The sequence below is a fragment of the Oryctolagus cuniculus genome, chromosome 6 (genome assembly GCF_964237555.1).
Source record: "Oryctolagus cuniculus chromosome 6, mOryCun1.1, whole genome shotgun sequence".
NCBI lineage: Eukaryota > Metazoa > Chordata > Mammalia > Lagomorpha > Leporidae > Oryctolagus > Oryctolagus cuniculus.
Genome location: NC_091437.1, coordinates 91,998,196 through 92,010,955, shown reverse-complemented (window position 1 = coordinate 92,010,955; position 12,760 = coordinate 91,998,196). Strand labels below are relative to the sequence as shown.

Sequence of the window (12,760 nt, the reverse complement as noted above, 5' to 3'; positions counted from 1 at the left end):
CAAATAGTCGATAAGCCAAGGTTCCATATTTTGGGGTAACATTTTCCTGGACCCCATCACCTGGAATACAATATATTCAATTATGGAACATTTAAAAATACACTGTGGGGTTCAGGTAACATTTTATTTAGGATATTTGCAATTGTGTTTTAAAGTGAAACTGGCCTATTTCCCTTTCTTCTATTGTATTTATCTGATTTTGAGTGAAAGATTACATTAATGCTACAAGATGAAGTGGATATATTTTACTTTTTTCCTATTTTCTGGATCAACTTGTATAAAACAGATTTTATAATACAGTTTGGTAGAATTTATCAAATTCTGGTGCTGAGATTGTTTGGATTCGATTTCTTTTATACTTATTTGTATGTTCAAGCTCATCATTCATTCTTGCACCAAATTTGATAATTTATGTTTCTCTAGGTATTTTCACATTATATTTAGGTTTTCTTTTTTTTGGGATTTTTTAAAAAAAATTTATTTGACAGGTAGAGTTAGACAGTGAGAGAGAGAGACAGAGAGAAAGGTCTTCCTTGGTTCACTCTCCAAATGGCCACATATGAGATGTTGGTGCTGCAGGTGGAGGATTAGCCAAGTGAGCCACCGCGCCGGCCCCTGCATTTAGGTTTTCAACTTTGTTAATATGCAGCTGCTTGTAATCTTCCTTTAACAAAAACCTCTACTAGGTCTTTATGTATTCCATTTCTTTCTGTATTTTATTTCCATTTTCTCTCTTCTTGGTTAGTATTGCCAAAAATCTATTTTATTTATCTCATAATACTAATTCAAGGTTTGTTAATCTTCTTATTGTTTTAACATTTTTTTAATTATCTTTTTTTTCCTCCTTTTTTATTATTTGACACAGACACGGAGAGATCTTCTATGTGCTGGTTCACTCCCCAAATGCCTGCAACAGTTGAAGCTAAATCAGAATGAAGCAAGGAATCTGAACTCAGTCCAGGTCTCACATGTGCATGGCAGGGACTCAGCTCCTTAAGCCATCAGTTGCTGCTTCCCATTGGGCGCATCAGCAGGAAGTAGGAATCAGAAGTGGAGCCAGAACCCGGATCCAGATATATGAGCTGTAGGTGTCCCAAGTGGCATCTTAATTACTGTGCCAAATGTTAACTCCTACCATAAAATTTTGGTGTATAGTTTGGTGTGTAAGTATTTTGTTATTTCTATTTTAGCCAAATGGTAATTTAGCAATATATTAGTTTCTAAAAACATGAGATTTTACTTCTGAAATTGATTTAAAAATTTATTGGATTATGGTCAGAAAGCCAACTCTGTCTTATACTAATTATTTGAATTTATTGTTCTTTTTATGGCCTATTACTGTTCAATTTTAATTGTTAAAATTGTTTATATTCTAAATATACAAGAAGAGAATAGTTACTGTTTATAAATCTAAGTTTCCTTTTTTTTTTTTTTTTTTTTGACAGGCAGAGTTGGATAGTGAGAGAGAGAGAGACAGAGAGAAAGGTCTTTCTTCCACTGGCTCACCCCTCAAATGGCCGCCACGGCCGGTGTGCTGCACTGATCCGAAGCCAGGAGCTAGGTGCTTCCTTCTGGTCTCCCATGTGGGTGCAGGGCCCAAGGACCTGGGTCATCCTCCACTGCCTTCCCAGGCCACAGCAGAGATCTGGACAGGAAGAGGAGCGACCAGGACAGAACCTTTGCTCCAACCGGCACTAGAACCCGGGAGTGCCGGCACCGCAGGTGGAGGATTAGCCAAGTGAGCCATGGCGCCGGCCCATTTCCTTCATTTTTTTTCAAAGATGATTTTGAGGTAGGGAAGCAGTAGCCCATTCAAATACAATATCTTTTTGTTAACTTTTATTTAATAAATATAAATTTCCAAAGAACAATTTATGGATTACAATGGCTTTTCCCCCCATAACTTCCCTCCCACCCGCACCCCTCCCATCTCCCGCTCCCTTTCCCATTCCATTCACATCAAGATTCATTTTCAATTCTCTTTATATACAGAAAATTAATTTAGTATAAATTAAGTAAAGATTTCAACAGTTTGCACCCACACCAAAACACAAAGTGTAAAATACTGTTTGAGTACTAGTTATAGCATTAATTCACATTGTACAACACATTAAGGACAGAGATCCTACATGAGGAGTTAAGTGTACAGTGACTCCTGTTGTTGAATTAGCAAATTGACACTCTTGTTTATGTTGTCAGTAATCTCCCTAGGCTCTTGTCATGAGTTGCCAAGGCTATGGAAGCATTTTGAGTTCGCCGACTCCGATCTTATTTAAACGAGGTCATAGTCAAAGTGGAACAAAGTGGAAGTTTTCTCCTCCCTTCAGAGAAAGGTACCTCCTTCTTTGATTGCCCATTCTTTCCACTGGGATCTCACTGGCAGAGATCTTTCATTTAGTTTTTTTTTTTTTTTTTTTGCCAACGTGTCTTGGCTTTGCATGCCTAAAATAGTCTCAAGGGCTCTTCAGCCAGAGCCCAGTGCCTTAAGGGCTAATTCTGAGGCCAGAGTGCTGTTTAGGACATCTGCCATTCTATAAGTCTGCTGTGCAAATACAATATCTTGAAACAGGTTCATTAAATTTCCTATTAAATTAGTAAAATGAGATTTTAGACAAGTACAGTGAAATATTCTGTGAAGTCAATATGTATTATGTATATTTAGAGATTTTGGCATTTCATTGAAATAGTAGACTTTGTTTTTTCAATTTTCCTAAGGAGATTGGTCTTCAGAAAGCTTGAAACTAAACAGCTTGTGCAGCTGGCGCTGTGGTGCAGTGGGTTAAACCACAGCCTTCAGTGCCAGCATCCCATATGGGTGCTGGTTCCGTCTTGGCTGCTCCACTTCCAACTCAGCTCCCTGCTAATGCACCTGGTTAAGAGCAGAAGATGGCCCATAAGCTTGGGCCCCTGTACCCACATGGGAGACCCAGAAAAAGCTCTGGGCTTGGGCCTTGGCCTGGCCTAGCCCCAGTTGTTGCAGCTATTTGGGAACAGATAGAAGATCTCTGTCTGTTTTTTCTTCTCTCTCTCTAAATCTGTCTTTCAAAAAAAAAAAAAAAAAAAAAAAGCTTCCTGAGACAACCCAGAAATAAGTCCAAGCGTTAGTTTGTTGGTACTACCTTTTGGGAAGGACTTTATGTCTTTATCTCTGCACTCTGCTTCTCACGTCCCTTGATCAGCCAAGCACATAGAAACCGGGCTGCTCTTATTTTAGCCTGAAGAACTTGTGCAAGTAACAGAAGTAGCAAGCATTTGCTTCTAGGAAGTAGCAGCAGTTCTATGAACTGGGAGACCCTTTGTTCAGCAGAACCTGAGATGAACCTGGGTATGCACATTTGGTAGAGACTAGAGTTCCCTTGAATTGTCTCCACAATTGTGAAAGAAGGCACCAACCTCAGAAGGAAATGTCCCCAGAGGTATTTGGGTGGGCAAGGGACTTTGGGAACATTGAAAAATCATATGGCACATTAAAAAATTATTTTTATTGATGTTAATTTTCATTAATAATTCATAACTTTATGCATTTGTGGGGTACAATATGATATTTTATTATTTTTATTTTTTTTATTTGACAGAGTTTACAGACAGTGAGAGAGAGAGAGACAGAGAGAAAGGTCTTCCTTCCGTTGGTTCACTCTCCAAATGGCTGCAACGGCCGGAGCTGAGCCGATCTGAAGCCAGGAGCCAGGAGCTCCTTTTGGGTCTCCCATGTGGGTAGAGGGGCCCAAGGACTTGGGCCATCCTCTACTGCTTTCCCAGGCCATAGCAGAGAGCTGGATCAGAAGTGGAGCAGCCAGGACTTGAACGGTGTCCATGTGAGATGCTGGCACTGCAGGTGACAGCTTTACCCATTATGCCACAGCGCCGTCCCCTCTTAGTTATTTTGAAGTATATGTTATTGTTGACTATCATCACCTTGTTGTGTCGGAAACTTTATGCCCTTTGACCAACATCTCCCCGTTTTCTCTATCTTCCTCCCCAATCCCAGTAGCAGTTATTCTACTCTCTTTCTTTGTTAAGATTTGTTAATTTGAAAGGCAGAGTTACGGAGGGAGGGAGATATACAAACAGAGAGAGACAGAGAGAAAAGAGAAAGATCTTCCATCTACTCGTTCATTCCCCAAATGGCTACAACAGTGGGGCTGGGCCAGGCTGATGCCAGCAGCTTAAAACTCCATCTAGGTCTTGGACGTAAGTAGCAGGGACCCAAGGACTCGGACCATCGTCTGCTGCTTTCTCAGGTGCACCAGTTGGGAGCTGGATGGGAAGTGGAACAACCAGGACATCAACCAGCACCCATGTAGGATGCTGGCATCAAACTTGCTGCACTACAATGCTGCCCTATCATTCTCCTCTTTGGTTCAGTGAATTCTGCTTTTTTAGATTACACAAGTGAGATAAGGTGATATTTTTCTTTCTGTGCCTGGCTTATTTCATTTAACATAATGTCCTCTAGGTTCATGTATATTGTTACAAATAAACGATTTTTTTCTTTTAAGGCTGAATAGAATTCCATTGTGCATACTTATTTTTTTTTAAAGTTTTTATTTATTTATTTGAGAGGTAGAGTTACAGACAGTGAGAGGCAGAGACCGAGAGAAAGATCTTCCTTCCGTTGGTTCACTCTCCAAATGGCCGCAATGGCCGGAGCTGTGCCGATCCAAAGCCAGGAGCCAGGTGCTTTTTCCTGATCTCCCACGCAGGTGCAGTGGCCCAAGCACCTGGGCCATCCTCCACTGCCTTCCCGGGCCACAGCAGAGAGCTGGACTGGAAGAGCAGCAACCAGGACAAGAACCCGGCGCCCATATGGGATGTCGGTGCTGCAGGCAGAGGATTAGCCAAGTGAGCCATGGCGCTGGCCCCACATTTTTTAAATTGCTAAATGGAGTATTTTTAAGTTGAGTTCTTTAGGGTATATGATGCAAACTCCTTTTCAGTTCCCCTGTGAAATCCTAAGTAAACTTTGTGTTAAAGAAGGCACAAGAGCCAGAGGAGACCGATGACATTTACTTCACCATCTACACTGTTCCCAATCACTGAGTCCTTCTGAGTCTTGCAGGCATTCTTTGGCAAGGGTGTGTTCAGGTTTTAGATCCTGCCTTCTTTAAGTTCAAGGCAATCTCTGTTTGGGATTATTTGCTGTCAAATGCCTCTTGCCCCTTCCTGTCTGTGCCAGTTCTCCTAAGGGGTCACTATTAAAAGCAAAAAAAACAGGGGACTGGCATTGTGGTATAGTGGGTAAAGCCGCCGCCTGCGATGCCAGCATTCCATGTGGGCGCCAGTTCAAGTCCAGGCTGCTCCACTTCTGATCGGCTCTCTGCACGGGAAAGCAGTGGAAGATGCTCAGGTCCTTAGGCCCCTGCACCCGTGTGGGAGACCTGGAGGAAGCTCCTGGTTTCTGGCTTCAGATTGGCACAGCTCCAGATGTTGTGGCCAACTGGGGAGTGAACCAGCGGAAGGAAGACCTCCTTCTGCCTCTCTTCTCTCTGTGTAGCTCTGACTTTCAAACAAATAGGTAAATCTTTTTTTAAAAAAGCAAAAGAATACTTATCAGGAAGGATTTCACTGTTCTGGGAAACCTCATTATATGAATTCAATCTGTGCTTTTGGAAAGTTACTGAATTACCTCAAGTGATATAAAAGTCAATTTCTAGAAGTGGGTATTTCGCCTAGCGGTTAAGATGTCCATGAGCCACATTGGAGTACTTGGATTTGATTCCCAACTCCAGCTCCTGACTTCAGCTGCCTGTCACTGCAGACCCTGGAAGGCCACAGGTGGTGGCTCAAGTGACTGGGTTCCTGCTACCAACATGGGATACCTGGGTTGGGTTTCCCAGCTTTGGCTCTAGCCCAACCTGGGTGTTGCAGGCATTTGGTGAATGAGCCACTGGATGGGAATCCTCTCTGTCCCTCTGCATCACAAATAAATAACAAATTTTTAAAAAGTTTATGAAAATGGGTTGAAAAAAGTTTATTTTGAAAAAAAATCAGAGTTTAAATGAAACTCATGTTTACTGCCCATTATCCCTCTCTCCCGTCCCTGGTGTGTTCCTGTTTGATTAGACTCCATCAGAGGCACTGAATCGGGACACCACCAGAGTGGTCTTAGCTGTTTCTGAACGCTTGAAGTTGATTGACTGCACTGGAAAAGCCATGGTTTTCTGTGACCCAAAAAAGGCACTTTGAGTCCCTGAGCTCTTGAATCAACTAATTATCAGCGAAAGATGCAAGGAAGGAAACCTAGTTCACCGGTTCATTAATTCCCACCCCCAGATCTGTAAGGCATATGGGAAAGGCTTGGACCAAAGGTCGGGGCTCTAGGCAGGCTTCCTGTCACTTCTGAGCTGTAGCCGCAATCACAATGGGGACTGAGACTGCTCAGTGGCACCTGGCAGAGCTCCACAGCTGCCCCCTCCTTCTCTCTGTCCTTAAAACTTGGTTCAGTGTTTCTTTGTGACATACATCACTTCCCCTACCAGCTGTGAGGGCAGGAGGAAAAGCAATTAAGGGCCTTATTAATCACCCAGTTCCTACTGAGAAGGGTCAAACTGCAGCAGGAGTTGACAAAGCAACAATAATTCTATCAGCAACGGAGTTACAAAGGTAGATGGTGCAACATCTTAGAGCTATATTGGGGCTTATTCTTTCTTAGCTCTACATATCCTGATGGAAATTGAACATCCCAGAGGTGATTAAAAACTAGCCTTCCTTTGAGTTTTGGAATTGTTTGAGCTGTAACCATATTTGAGTTTGACCAAGCTATGAGTCTCTTTTGGGAGGTTGCAGTTAAAAAAAAATTAAAAGAATTGTGAACTGTACTGTGCTTTTACAGAAGAGAAGAGAAAGTATTTCATTGCCTTTTATTATTGCTACAATTTTTTGAATTTCATTGAAATCCATGGAGAACCAGGAAAAATTTTTGCAAAATTATGCATTACATTAAAGCTATCCATTTAAATTGTTCATTGAGTAGGATTGATATTACTCAAAAATTTGAAGTGGGCAGTAGCTCTTCTGATGACTACAACTCATCATTCCAAACTGACACTCACACAGGGGCTGGCTGATTGCAGCCCTCAAGTGAGCTGACTCCAAATGTACTGTACTTTTCTCTTTTTGGTTCTTCTCATACTAATTGGCTCACTCTGGCAAGAAGTATTTATTGATCATCTACTATGGGCCAGGGATGCAGCAGAGAATGAAGTAGACACGTTCTTTACCCCTGTGCAGTGTATGACCCGATAGGGAAGGTGTGATAGGTCCCTGCTGGCTGCTCTCAGGCACGCTCTGTGAAGCTGCCCCACTGAGCAGAGAAGGGCTTTATTATTACTACTCATGAATAAGGAGGCAGGAAATTATGCCTCAGATCTGCCCCTCCAATTAGAAGGTGGGAGAGGCTTTATAGATCAGGTAGGAAAAAGCTGATGGGTAGAAATGCTAGGTGAGGCAAATCTGTAATCAAGAGAGGGTAAGATGGACTGTCAATGCGGATTTGTGATATCAAAGACAAGTACTGAAGAGTAAAACAAAGGTTACAAAAGGTGCGTGATACTATCAGAGTGCATAACCAGTCCTCCCACTGAAACTCCTGGACTGTTTGCCTTTACTAGCTCACTAGCTTGTTCTTATTGTCACTGCCAGATGACCACGATGATGGCAGTAGTAATAACCACTGACGTTAACTTCAGACTTTTCTTGTGGTAGACACTGTCTGAAGTTACTTTAGGAAACTGATAAGTGGTAGAGCCAGGATTTGAAGCTAGACATTCAGAGCTTGCCAGTTGCAAGATGTCACCCTGCAACCAGAATGCCCACAACATCACAAAAAGAACTGTTGCCACTTGGTGGAGAAAGTTCAAGCATTGGGCACATATAAGAACTCGAGGATTCCAAATGTGACTATAAAAATTAACAGAGACCTGTGCGATTGTGCAGCAGATTTCAACAAGCTTGGTCCTATAAGTATTCTTCAAGCTTAGGGTCTTGAAGGTGGCCCCAGAGGGCTTCCTGCCAACTTTCCTGCAAAGCCTCCTGCTGCTTGGGAACTTGGTGTCCACCTGCTCTGCAGGTGTCCGTTCACTCTGTGCTCAGCCAGTCACTTCTAGCTATTTCTGGCTTCCACCTGTTGTGATTTCACACTTTTAGATGGCTTCTCTGGGTTATTTCAAAACACATATGTGAAAGTGTTCTAGACGTGGTAAAGCACATCAAAATGCTAGATGTTTGCTGTTTCTGTATGAGACTGAGGAAACAAGAAGTCCCCAGGAATTCCTCCTTTGAGGCTCATCCCCCCTCTCTGACTCAAACACACTCAAACTCAGTCCACCCAGATGTGACATGAGTAACTCCTCATACAGAATTGCAGAAATACTGTTCTCCCGGAAGATTGTCTGAAAAATGTCCATAAATATGACTCTACTGTAGAAAACTTCTGAAGTTGTCTGTAGAATTCTGAGTTACAGTTGGAAAAACTACAGATGACTCCACATTACCCACATTCCTTCAGTCTAATCTTTATATTTTAGGTAGGTACTCTGAAGTACAGAGAGATTAGTGTACAAATGGACAGATGCTACATAGATCTGTAAGCAGTGAAACTGAGGATTGATCCCAGGTTTTCTGATCCTAAATGCAAGAGTTTGTTCATTACATTACAGTGCCCTTGAGTGGTTTATCTCACACCCACGGGGCTCTAAAGAAGAGGGTCAGGGCAAGCGCTGTGGTGCCACGGGTTAAAGCCCCAGGCAGCAGTGCCAGCATCCCATATGGGCACTGGTTCAAGTCTTGGCTGCTCTACTTCAGGTCCAGCTCCCTGCTAATGTGCCTGGGAAAGCGGTGGAAGATGGCCCAAGTCCTTGGGCCCCTGTACCCACATGGACGACCAGGAAGAAGCTCTGGGCTCTGTGCTTCAGATTGGCTCAGCTCCAGCTGTTGCAGCTATTGGGGAGTGAACCAGCTGATGGAAGACCTCTCTCTCTGTCTCCACTTTCTCTGTAACTCTGTCTTTCAAATAAATAAAATAAATCTTAAAAAAAAAAAAGGAAGAAGAAGAGGGTCAGAGGAAAGACGTGTCTGATATGAGACATGAAGAGGTTTTTTCCTCTTCAGGGGAAAATTTTAACTTGACTATAATTCCACACTGGCTATAGGAATTATTGCCTTTAAGACTAGTCATGTCTTGGGAGATGGGATAGGAAACTGCAAGACAATAGAGAATTGGGAGTGACAAGAATTCTTAATTTTTTATAACTAAAAATTAAGGTGTTTGAGAGATAGGAAAGCAGACAGACAAAGAACAACCAGGACAAGATCCAGGAGCCAGAAACTCAATCCAGGACTCTCACATGGGTGGCAGGCACCCAATCACTTGAACTGTCATCATTGCCTTCCAGAGTCTTTGTTAGCAGGAAGGTGGAGTTAGGAGCCAGAGCTGGGAATTGAACCCAAGGCACTCTGATGTGGGACACAGACATGTTAACCACCAATCTAAATATTCACTTCAAGATAAAGATTAAAAAAAAAAAGATTTATTTATGTACTTGAAAGTCAGAGTTACACAGAGAGAGAAGGAGAGGAAGAGAAAGAGGAAAGAGAGAGAGAGAGAGAGAGAGGGAGAGAGAAAGTTTTCCATCCACTGGTTCACTCCCCAATTGGCTGCAACAGCTGGAACTGTGCCAATCCGCAGCCAGGAGCCAGGAGTTTCTTCAGGTTTCCCACACAGGCACAGGGGCCCAAGGACTTGGGCCATCTTCTACTGCTTTCCCAGGCCATAGCTGAGAGCTGGATTGGAAGTGGAGCAGCTGAGAGCTGGATTGGAAGTGGAGCAGCTGGGACTCGAACTGGCGCCCTAATGAAATGCTGGCACTGCAGATGGTGGGTTTACCCACTATGCTACAGTGCCGGCCCCAAGATAGAGTTTTTTTTTTTTATTTTTGACAGTCAGAGTTAGTGTGAGAGAGAGACAAAGAGAAAGGTCTTCTTCCGTTGGTTCACCCCCCAAATGGCTGCTGCAGCTGGCAAGCTGAGCCGATCTGAAGCCAGGAGCCAGGTGCTTCCTCCTGGTCTCCCATGTGGGTGCAGGGTCCAAGCACTTGAGCCATCCTCCACTGCCTTCCTGGGCCACAGCAGAGAGCTGGACTGGAAGAGGAGCAACCGGGACAGAACCAGCACCCCAACTGGGACTAGAACCTGGAGTGCTGGTGCTGCAGGCGGAGGATTAGTCTAGTGAGCCGTGGCGCCGGCCAAGATAGAGATTTTTAATTCAAATTTTCTCCTTCACAATTTCATCCAACTCTGTCCCTGACTATAATGTGGTTTCTTCAGTAATCTCTGACAAAGAACCGGAAAATGGGAAATTAGTTCAATATTAGATGCCATTATGTGCATTCCCCCTAATAAAGTTGAAGATATTTCCTTGTTCTCCAAGCATTATCCAAAGGTCAAGAGTGATTCATCCATCCATTGCAGGTTCAGAACAGTGAATGACAAGAAGTGATGGCTTTTTGAGATTTTCACTTCCCTTCAGATAGCTCTCTGTCCAAAGAACCTCAGAAACAAATGTTTTGCTTTTCCATATGGCTTATTCAGATGCATGCTTCTCAGTCATTGCCTTAATTGGTGTGTCCAGAGCACAAAATAGTGTGAAAAGCTTTCCTTTAGCTTCTCTTGGATTCCATGATACCCACTTGCCTGGGCTCCTGACTATCTCTCTCAGAGATCACTCTCAGTTTCTTCCGTAGACTCCTCTTGTGGCTAACCCCTAAAGGATGGCATCCCCGAGACCCTCTTCTTTTTTGTCTTAATTCACTCCCTAGCTAAGGCATCCACTCTCTTGGCATCTATGTCCACATGTTTGTTGACAACTCTAAAAACTCTGTCTTGTGTCACTATTTTTCTCTAATTCAGATTCTTTTGCACTTTTACTCTTTGGTGGTAGTACATGTCCCCTGGTGTCCCTCACTTAGAAAATGGCACCATCATTTATCTAATGCTTCAAAGCAGAGACTTAAAGCATTGCCAGGGATGATACTCTTTTTCACCCCCAGTAGATGATCAATCACTAAATTTAATTCTGGCTCCCAGTTACTGAGCTGGGTTTACCACAATGACTCCCAGGATTGGGAAAGCATCTCGCTTCCTCCATTGTTCCTCACATCAATCCATATTTTACAAGCTTGTCTTTCTGAAAGATGGACCTGTTTGTGTTAAACTACCTCCTAACACTCAGTGGGTCTCCTTGCTCTTAGGGAATAATGTTTTTCCCCCAACTCACACTTGTCATTCCTTTTCCTTGCATTCCATACCACAAACCTTACCTATGTTTTCTTTCTTTCTTTCTTTCTTTCTTTCTTTCTTTCTTTCTTTCTTTCTTTCTTTCTTTCTTTCTTTCTTTCTTTCTTTCTTTCTAGGCAAAGTGAGAGAGAGAGACAGAGAGAGAGAGGCAGAGAGAAAGGTCTTCCTTCTGTTGGTTCACCCCCCAAATGGCCGCTATGTCTGGCGCGCTGCGCCGATCTGAAGCCAGAAGCCAGGTGCTTCCTCCTGGTCTCCCATGTGGGTGCAGGGACCCAAGGACTTGGGCCATCCTCTGCTGCCTTCCTGGGCCACAGCAGAGAGCTGGACTGGAAGAGGAGCAACCGGGACAGAACCAACACCCCAACAGGGACTAGAACCCGGAGTGCTGGTGCCGCAGGCGGAAGATTAGCCTAGTGAGCCACGGTGCCGGCCTCTTTTTTTTTTTTTTTTTTTTTTTTAAGATTTATTTTTATTTGAAAGAGTTACAGAGAGAGGTAGAGCCAGAGAGAAAGAGAGGTCTTCCATTCACTGGTTCACTCCCCAAATGGCCGTAATGGCCAGAGCTGAGCTGATCTGAAGCCAGGAGCCAGGAGCTTCTTCCAGGTCTCCCATGTGAGTGCAGGGGCCCAGACTTGGCCATCTTTCCCTGCTTTTCCAGGCACATTAGCAGAGAGCTGGATCGGATGTGGAGCAGCCAGGACTTGAACTGGCACCCATATGGGATGCTGGCGCTGCAGGCTGGGGCTTTAACCCACTGCGCCACAGTGCCAGTCCCTCAATGTCTTTCAATTCCTGGGATAAACAATGTTCTTCTTCTTTTTTTTTTTTTTTTTTTTTTTTTTTTTTTTAAGATTTATTTATTTATTTGAAAGTCAGAATTCCAGGGAGAGGTGAGACAGAAAGAAATCTTCCAACCACTGGGCTGGGCTGGGCCAGGCTGAAGCCAGGAGCCAGGAGCCAGGAGCTTCTTCTAGGTCTCCCACATGGGTGACAGGGGCCCAAACACTTGAGCCATCTTCTGCTACTTTCCCAGGTCATTGTCAAGGAGTTCTATCGGAAGTGGAGCAGTTGGCATTTGAACCAGTGCCCATATGGGATGCTAGCATTGCAGGCTGTGGCTATACCCACTATGTAACAATCCTGGCCTCACACATTATTCATCTTGATTTCTGGTTTTACAAGTGTTGTTTTTTCTCTTGGAACAATTTCCATCTATCTCTATCTCTGTATGTATCCAACACAATCTTCAGATTTAAGTCAAAATATTGGACCTCAGTGAAATCATTTCTAGATCCCAAGGGAGGGTTAAGTACTGCTTCCACGTGCTTGCACATTCCACAGAACCCCACCTTGGTCCTTGCAGTAGTATGATTTGACTACGTACATACTCATTCGTGTCCCTGTATGTGGTGTCAGCTCAGTAAAGGCAGGAGCCATGGTTACCTTGCTCACTACCTTTTGTTTATCA

General features: G+C 43.5%; 1 long non-coding RNA gene across 3 annotated transcripts in view; it reads left to right on the top strand.

Moving 5' to 3' along the window:
- The window catches only part of LOC103348037 (uncharacterized), a 142,532-nt gene that overhangs the window by 83,602 nt on the left and 46,170 nt on the right, over positions 1 to 12,760 (top strand). For all 3 annotated transcript variants that reach the window (XR_011389115.1, XR_011389117.1, XR_011389116.1), the window contains exons 3-5: positions 866 to 1,084; positions 1,446 to 1,792; positions 2,200 to 2,333. This is a non-coding gene — a long non-coding RNA (uncharacterized lncRNA). The remainder of the gene's footprint in view (positions 1 to 865; positions 1,085 to 1,445; positions 1,793 to 2,199; positions 2,334 to 12,760) is intronic.